The following is a 9,244-nucleotide window of genomic DNA, read 5'->3' as shown; positions in this document are numbered from 1 at the left end:
GCGCTCAGTGCAAAACGTGCTTTCTCAAAAGAATAGAACATTAGAAAATTAAGCTTTAAAAAAATGGGTAAGTAGATTAAGGAAATGTGGAAGGTGGGTGGAAACAGAAAGGCAACTAAAGGGCAAAGAAGTGTGGTTTGCCTTTTTCCTCTTTTGCTAAGCCTTTGATCACTTTTTGTTTGTTTGTTTCATACATCAAACACTTCTATCAAGTGTCACCCAAACCTTCTTCAGACATTCTGAAAATGGTGGTGTAAACTTGAGACGTCAGCAGGGATAAGAGCACTAAATCCACTTTCTCAGTCAGAGTTTTATTGCAATCCAGCTCATGGAAGGCAATCACTGGTATAAATTATTAAATTTCTTTTAAAAAGAAAAAAAGGGGGGCATTCAGAGACAGAAAGACATAACTTGACTGAGCAGAATCTTCCATTATGAAGCCTTAAACCTAGAAAAACAATTTGCTGTGCCAGGGCTTATCTGACAACAGAGAGATGCTAAAAAGAGAGGGACTTGCTAATTTGGCACCCACACCTCCTTGTGCTTGGTTAAGGGTGGAAAGTATTCTAATTGGAAGACCTTCCTTTACGTAGGCTTGATACTCAGGCCTACCTTGTTAAATGTAAGAAATCTTCCCATTGCAATGGAGGGTGAGATCCAACATTGTGTTTGCCAACTTCCACTCATGCAACTGGACTTCATCTTTCTTTCCTCCCTCAGTTCCAAGGCACCACTGGATAAAACCCTAACCTTAGGAATTATCATGAATGCTTAGAAACAAATTCAGAGTAGGACTAGGTGCCACAGTAGGACTAGGGAGACTCAGGATAAAATTGTCACTGACCACTTAAGGCAAGCACCTATCTGTTTCATTAGGTTGTTGTGGTTCAGATTATAGCTAGGCTTCTGCAAAGGGGTCTTTCTTTTCATAGTTGAAAGGAAGATCCCACAAGATGAGCAAAGATCATCTTACATTAATTAATTATATATTTCATCAAGTTTTCCCATTAATTAGGCTAATGGACTAATCAGTCAAATAGTTTTCATTATACTAGCATGGACAGTGGATTTGCCTTTTAACTATTGGCAAAGTTACCTTGTCCGATATACCATAGAAATCTGTAGAAAATCAACTTTAGAAACAACATCAATCCATCTGCTTCCACACAGCTTCAAGTAAGCTTTCTTACCTTGACCTCAAAATGTAACCTTAATCCTTTTGTCAGCCCCAGGATTCATCATATAGTACTGGCTCAAACTTACTGGAATATTACTTTAGAGTTTGTAGAAAACACAGTAGTAGATCCTCAGCTTATTAGATCTGGGGTTGTTGTTTTTTGGAGGTGGGAGGTAGGCTCTTAAACTTTAGAGATATATCCTATCTATCCATTTGTCATTCTGGTCTCTGCTTTTAGGTCAGAATAAAAATTAAAGTTGATTTGCTCACCTGTTACCTCTATAAACCATTCAGCACTCCTCTTCTTTGAAAAAATTCCCTGGCTTTTGAGCAGTCCCAAGAAAGCTATAAAAAAAATAAGCTATTCCGTTTGTGTTCTGCCTCTGTGATAGCGACTGTTTCATCTTAATGGCTCTCTCTACCATTATCTTTCTCTGTGTGCTCTATTGACCCACTGAAAATGCAACACAATTATGAAGCTTCAAAGCTATTTTATTCTCTTGGGATTTGTAAGCCCAAAGAAAGTGTCACCAGACAAGCAATACGAAAGATTGGTGGCATATGGGCACATCTGCTGTTGTTGCTTTTAATCCTCCATTTTGCAATAACCAATAGTTCATGCCATGCTAAACACAATCTCTTAAAGAGCAAGATAATAGCAGGCTTGCGCTGAAATTGCTGAAGTGAGTTTTCACTTGCAAATGGCTTTTATATATACCAAGCCTGCATAAGAGGAATAATTTGGTGTCATGGACAGGAATTACCAGGAACAAAAGATTCATAACTGCAGTCAATGACATACAGATTAAATACAGAATTCCATAATCATTAATTATAATCAGTTCCTTACGGAGGGTGTAATTTCATTTAATTACACAAAAAGCTAAGATAAATCAACGTAATACCTGCCTACGGCAATTGAATTCTCATCCCTCTGTGGCATCTGAGATAGAACTCAATAGACATGTTTGAACCAGAGATCCACAGAGCATTACTATCTGCCATAAAGTACTCTTTCTTTTCTTCCACTTTTTTGACACTGATGTTTTCTGCTACCACGCTAATCTTTCAGACGTCTACTTTGCAGCCCATGACTAAGAAGTTGGTTCTCAAGATGAGCAGCTTCCAATATCCTTTGCACAGAGACCACAGATCTATTTTCATGGGGATACTGTATGATTTTTAAAAAATATTATATGGTGTTCTGTTTCACCTGAGATGAAGAGTGCTCTTGTGGAGAGGGGAGAGTACACTTGGGCTGGAAGCCTGCTTGCGGGCTTCCCACAGGCATCTGATTGACAGCTGTCAGAACAGGATGCTGGACTAGATGGGCCATTGGTCCGATCTAACAGCAAGGGTGCCAACTTTAAGGGGCTGAGGTATATTTGCCCTCCCCCCAAATATCTCTTGGGAGGGGCCAGCCCCCCTCAATATTGAGGGAGCAGAGGTGGTGAAGTATGAAGTCAAGCACAGTGTGGCTTCAGTTGCTGTCTCCTCCAGAGCATGAAAGAGAAGCCACCAGTCATTGAAGCCGTGCCACTCTCCACACTTGGCCTCCTCCTGATATCAGATGCACAACATGTGTCACACAAGGTGGCTCCCCTCAGTCTTGGGCACAGGTTGGTGCCTCTGTGCAGAGGTTCGTCATATGTTCTTCTGAACCACAGAAATATGGACAGAAACCAACATGGCAGTTGAAAGCTAACGAAGTCTAGAGAGTAAGAAAACGAGCTGTACACCTGATAAATTCCTGGTTCCAATTTCATTACAGACATTTGCTTGGTTCCCTTAAGCATGTCCCTTTTCTACATAATATAGAATTAGTAATTCTTACCTTCTGAACAGGATTGTTCTAATAATTTCTGATAATTGGAACTGTGCTTAAATACCTCCACAGACATTTGATACGTTGTACAGCAGCACTGAGTAGATTGGCCAGCGCTGCAGAGCAGATATCACCAGCAAACCTTCTTAAAAATTTCCAGGAAATGTTTCTGAGTGACTAATCTCCAATAAAACGAGTCACTTTGCACACATTCATTTAACTGAAGAGATGGATGACTCTACGTATGTGACTGTAATCAATAAATCATGCCTTCCAAGAACACCTCACATTTAATACCCTATTAACAGCTTGACATAGGACTGTTACCACCATTGCACATCTGCAATGAATATAGGAGAGTTGGAATCATACTTCTGGGCATCCTTCTATACTCCTAACTTCTGTGCATTGTTTTGAATGATCAGAGAGGCTTACATGAATAAACAAGACTTGTCTATAAGTGGGGCACTCCATTTACTTCTTGCAGTTCCTGCCTACAAGCACAGACTACTGTGCACACATTTGAACGATGTGTGGAGACTGAATGTATAGAACAGACTAAGTCTTGATCACACACACACACACGTCAAGTATAGACAATCAAACAATTATTGATTACGTATCTACATGGAACAAAGGTGTTTGTCAAAAATATGTGATGAGCATTTCATCTTATTTTGTCCTGTTAAAGATGGCTCAAGAGCTACCGTATTTTGTCATCTATAAGACGCCCCCATGTATAAGATGCCCCCTATTTTTGGAGACTCCGATTTAAGAAAATGGGGAGAGATACTATCCGTGTATAAGATGATACCAGATTTTGAACATTATTTTAGAGTTAAAAAAACATTGTCTTATACACGGAAAAGTACGGTAATTCTGGTGAATGCACCACTAGCACAAGGGCTGTGCTCTTTATCTCAACAGAATCCATTCAGTCAAAACTTTTCCTTTGACTTTGAGCACTTCAGACTGCAGAAGGCTATAAAGAGAGCAGGCTATAAAGAGCAGAGTGGGTGCCCACTGCCTGTGATGAAAACAAACAAGGGTTTATCCCCCATACTACTAGAAACTATGGCTTTGTGCTAATGAACATAGACTTTTCAACTCATTGGAACAATATATATTGAAAAAAGTCCTTTGTTCCAGCTGTAATTTACCAAAAGAAAAAAGTGAAGAAAATGTTGATTAGGGAGTTAAACTGGATTGAACCAGGGATATGATGCTATAATGAACAAGGCTGCATAGGACATGGCCTTGATTGATTTATATAGGATACAGTATAATGTAGTTGGCTTAAAAAAATTAAAAACTGCTTGATGCTATCCCCATGTAGCTTTAAAGTCCATTGGTTAAAATCTTTGGAAATGGGCATTCATTCAGTCCAGGATCAGAGATGCTTGAGGAAATAGAATCTTTGTGAATGTTGATGTGAATGGACCTGATCCACATCACCTGGACTAATGCAGGGAGCAGAAGTTACTCCTCTGGCTTTTCCACTTCCTGAATATTCCAGTATTGTTATTTTTTTAAAAAAGAAAATGCAGAAATGTGACAGAATGCATTTGTGAATGAACAAAGGCAAGGGAGACACAGATTGGTAATAGATTGGGCCATACACAGAATAAGCAAACAGCACTGAGGAATACAAATGCATACCTGCCCTTATTGCTCAGGCTCAGAGTCTCTGCAATAGTCCAGCATACATCATTTTCAACTGATTGAAATGCTCTTCCTTGCTGTGTGGGTAGGTCTCTGTTTTCTTTGTTACAAAAGCCTGCTGTGAAGTTGTTTGCTTTCCTATATAATTAGGATGATACAACACTTGCAACACTGAATCGAAAATCTGGGTGTGGGTGAAAAGGGGAATATGCTGTTTGCATTTTTTAAAAACCCCACACCCACACAAAAGCTAAGGTAAGCCATGTTCCGTGCCCAATAAACATGGGACATCTTCGCCTGGTGGTGCTGTGGCCCAAGATTTTGTCCAGTATCTTCTCTGTGTGATGGGCTCATAGGAAGAAGTTGTCCCATGAGTCCTTGCTAAAGAGGAGAGGAGAAAGCTTATATAAGGCTGCTTTCCCTGGATCTTACAGCCATTTTGCTTTGAGAGCTTCCTGCCCACCTACCTTGGGGTAGAGCCTGGCCAACTGGCTGGTTCCCATCGTACAGGTTTGGAGCGATTCAAACTCAGTGGATCCATTCCATCAACTTGGGGCTTGTGGAATGATGAACTGATCCTGGGACCCAGTGCCATGCCAACCCTTGCCCTGCCTGCTGCTGCTGTCAATACTGATTTGCCCTGATTTCATCCCATCACCATGGTACAGTCTGGTTATTTTGCTGCTCTCATGGGTCGCATAATGTGCCTGCCTGGGCAAACAGTATTAAAGCAGAGCTACATATAAACTGATATTAGTATACAATGCTTAATCCAAAGTGATTTCTTTGTGTCAAGAACATGTATGCTGTGAACACAAAAGAGTTTTCATTGTTTCCAATATTATTTTTCTTTTACAAATATGAACTCATGGAGTGTCAAAAAAGTACTGTTCAGTTTAGATACAATTATGCAACATTTGGCTTTTCTCCCCAAGGTTATCCAGCTATTTTAGAACAGTTTGAGGTTCTTAAGCTTTTGTGGCAATGACTTAAATAACATAATTTCATTCACCTGTCTTCTTGCCTGGCCAAAATGATCAATTTGAAAATTGTCCTCTTCCTCTCCATATCATTTACATATATCAAGTCTTCAGAATATTAAACCTAAACTCCTTTTAACTGTCTTTCAACAGAGTCTTCTCTTCTTTTCAATATATTTTAAGTTAAATATATTATGTTCAGCGTCTATGAAAATTGAATAATCATAACTAGAACAGGGTTGTTTTCACATTTATTTTTCTAAGTATTAAAAATGGCCTCTCATTTTCAAAGTCGCCTCTGCCACTGTCCAACTAGTTGTGAACATATTGTTATTGTCTCATCGTTGTGCTTTTGTTGCCATATTCCACCTTTACGCCAGAGTGGCCCAATACATTTTGCTGCCTGAGGCAGACAAGAAAACAGTGTTCCCCCCTGTTATGTTTCACTCCTAAAAAAACACAAAACCCTCAAAACATTTGCCTAGCTGGGTGGTGAAGAGACCTTTCATAGCTCTTTGCATCAGCCTGGGAAGTTTGTACAAGCAGAGATGCTGAGCACCATCCACAAATGTGACTACAACTCCCCTCCAAGGTCCTCTGGTGTCAGAACAATGGGAGAAGAATTGACGCCCAAATAAATAAATAAGAAGGGTGGGAGGCTGGACTTCACAGCTCTGGTAAAAAATGCTCCACCCCAATGCAAAACTGTCGCCTCTGCCAGCCACCCCCTCCCAAGGGTGCAGCCCTGGGAGCCCAAGGCAGGCCCAGCTTGGCTCGATGGGGCTGCCATTGGTTTCCAGATGACCCTGGACCAGTCCTTACTTGCTGCTAATAGCACAGACCCCAGCATGCCTTCTCAGAAGGAAGCCTATTTAAATTCATCTGGGTTTACTCCGAGATAAAATCCTCTACAGGATAGTACCCTATGGACTTTCTAGGGATTCATTTAGCACAGGCCTCCAGTTGTTTGGCCCTGAACATCAACATCCTTACATGGATGCCAGCTGAATTCGAAGTTTATTAGGAGTTTTCTTCTTCTTCTCCTCCTCCCCTGCACCCTTTAATGTGGAAGAATATCCTTGTTGAATTGTGTTGGCTTCCTTTCTGGCGAAAATCAAAGGGCATAAAAGAAAAAGAAAAAAACAATTGACACAACTACGAAAAGGGATATCCAGCAAGAGATGGCATGACAACTTGGTTCTGCCTCCCCACAGAATTGTAGACTTGGAAGGTAACCCAAGGGTCCAACCCCCTGCTGTGCAAGAACCACAGCTTTGATTTGTAGTCTTACTGCAACATGCAATTTATGGCTACAATCCACTGCACCCATCCTTATTATTACAATCATTTTATTATCCTGAAGAGTAGCAGTGTTGTGCTATAGCAGAAAACAACAATAAAAGCATCCTATGACACATTAAAGACTTCACAAATTTAGTATGAATTTACTATAAATACTATACTGTAATATTTATTGATAAAATTTCAAAACACTAAAGGAAAGGAATCAATTAGTGCATTTAAAACTTGCTCCATCTTCCATGTTGAAAGTGTGTGCTGAATACGTCCGAGAGATGTTTGAGGCCCAGTCAGAAAAGAGAGGAGCACTAAATCATATGCATGAATCAAGATTGAGATCGTTCTCTTGCTAATTACTGGAGGTCAGGCATTTGCAATGGCTAAATATGACACCAAATCATTAATATAAAACTCTAAAAGATTGTGAGCCAGAATGCAACCTTGTTTCACTTCTCTCTGTGCTTTAAAGGCATTTACTTGGCAGCATACAGGAACACAAAAATATACTGGATATCCTGAAACATTTCAACCCAGTTTAGGAATAAATGTTTGTGCCTGTTTTAAGTAAAATAAATGGGCAGTAAAGTCAGAACCATGGGTGACTTACAGAAGCACCAGTGTCAGAAATAATTACCATTCTCATATACCTTCTTGATGATCCATTTGTTCATGGATAGATTAAATGCAGAATACAAAGACATAGATAATAGACTTTGCCAATAATGACCTGGCAAACCTGACTGTGCATGAATAGGATGTCACATTAATGTATGAAAAATGTACCTGTCAAAAGTTGTTTTACATGAATTTGACACCAACCTTTTCTAAAAGCATTTTGATTGATAAGGCAGCCTTGAAATACAATAAAAAGAAATGTAGTGTTCGATATCTTAGTACCTTTTGTTACTTGCCTCTTGGATCCCTTGTAACTTTTACTTCATTTTAACTTTCTTTGCAGATTAAAATTGAGAGTCCTCCTCTGCTTGTCTTTCCTGACTCTCCTATGTGGACAATAACATAACTGGACCACCAGGGGGCAGAGGTACCTGGAAAACCTGAAATGAAACAAGTTCTGTAGGATAAGAATCTTATATATATATAATGATTTTTATTGGTTTTTACACATGGTTTAGAACACAACATCCAACTTTTGTATAACATGATCAACTCTGGGCTATCACAGCCTGAGACTTCCCTCTTCCTTGACTAGTGGTTTTCTAACTTAGTCTCTATTATTGCACTTGTTATTTTAATTATTACTGTTATATCCCTATCATAAATAAACAAAATAAAAATTATTCTTTGCAATAATTTATACTGTTAACTTACAAAACTTCCTGCAACCCTACTAGGCAAGTCAATTGTTTACAATTATCTTTCAAATATCTTTCAGAAAACTCCGATCTTGCTGGTTCCGAATTTTCCCTGTTAGTTTCGCCAGCTCAGCATAATCCATCAATTTCATCTGCCAGTCTTCTTTCACTGGTAATTATTGTAGGATAAGAATCTTACCCATACTCACTATTGGGCATTATAAGAGAAAAGGTGTTGTTGCTGTTGTAAAAAAAAAATAATGCCATAAAATATTTGATTCTCTCAATCTCAGTGAGGAGGCGGGAAAAGCAATATAGATTCTAGGGTGTCGTTGTTCTAAACTCCATGCTTGTGTTTGTTATACTTGACCAGAGAACCCAAGAAAACCAGGATATAACCATCAGAAGTAAGGCTTGAGTCCTATATCCACTTACCTGGGAGTAAGTCCCATTGAATTTAAGGGATTCAATAGTCATATAAAGGACTGTGTTATTCTCATGTATTCGTGAAGCAAACACTCTTCAGCTGTTTCCCTTGTTCTCTGAATATGCTTTTCTTTTTCTTGCCTTGAACAACTATTGCAGCTTCACAAAAGCTCTGCATCTCAGACATATAATGGGTTCCAATTGTGATTTCACCTGAGTGTCAGCAACAGTTGCCACACATGAAGTAGCACTCTCCTTGACAACAAATGGAGAATAATAGAATCATAGACTTATAGGGTATCATCTAGCTCAAAACCCTGCAGTGCAGAAATCTTTTGCCCAACCTGAAGCTAGAACCCACAACCTTGAGATTAAGAGTCTTGTCCTCTACCAACTGAGCCATCCCACAGGACCTCACTTGTCTTTTCCCTTAGGCCTCACAGAAACATGACTTAACGTTGCCATGAAGTCAAATAGTTGTCATGTTTGTCTTTTCTCCATGAGCACTGGCCTGCAACAATATTTAATAGCCTGAATTGGTGAGCCATATACAATCCAAGTC

The 9,244-nt window shown here is 39.5% G+C and overlaps 1 long non-coding RNA gene across 1 annotated transcript; it reads right to left on the bottom strand.

Annotated features, from left to right (window-relative positions):
• Window positions 1-5,883: 5,883 nt before the first annotated feature.
• On the bottom strand, window positions 5,884-8,939 carry LOC307213869. The gene is made up of 4 exons (XR_013837760.1): window positions 8,692-8,939; window positions 7,841-7,998; window positions 6,638-6,748; window positions 5,884-6,047 (listed from the first exon to the last, which is right to left on the bottom strand). It is a non-coding gene; the product is annotated as an uncharacterized lncRNA (long non-coding RNA).
• Between the last annotated feature and the right edge of the window lie 305 nt (window positions 8,940-9,244).

Source organism: Podarcis cretensis (genome assembly GCF_951804945.1).
Source record: "Podarcis cretensis genome assembly, chromosome: 4".
Classification (NCBI taxonomy): Eukaryota; Metazoa; Chordata; class Lepidosauria; order Squamata; family Lacertidae; genus Podarcis; species Podarcis cretensis.
Note: the sequence above shows the minus strand (reverse complement) of the source record. Positions and strands in the feature narration are given on the sequence as shown.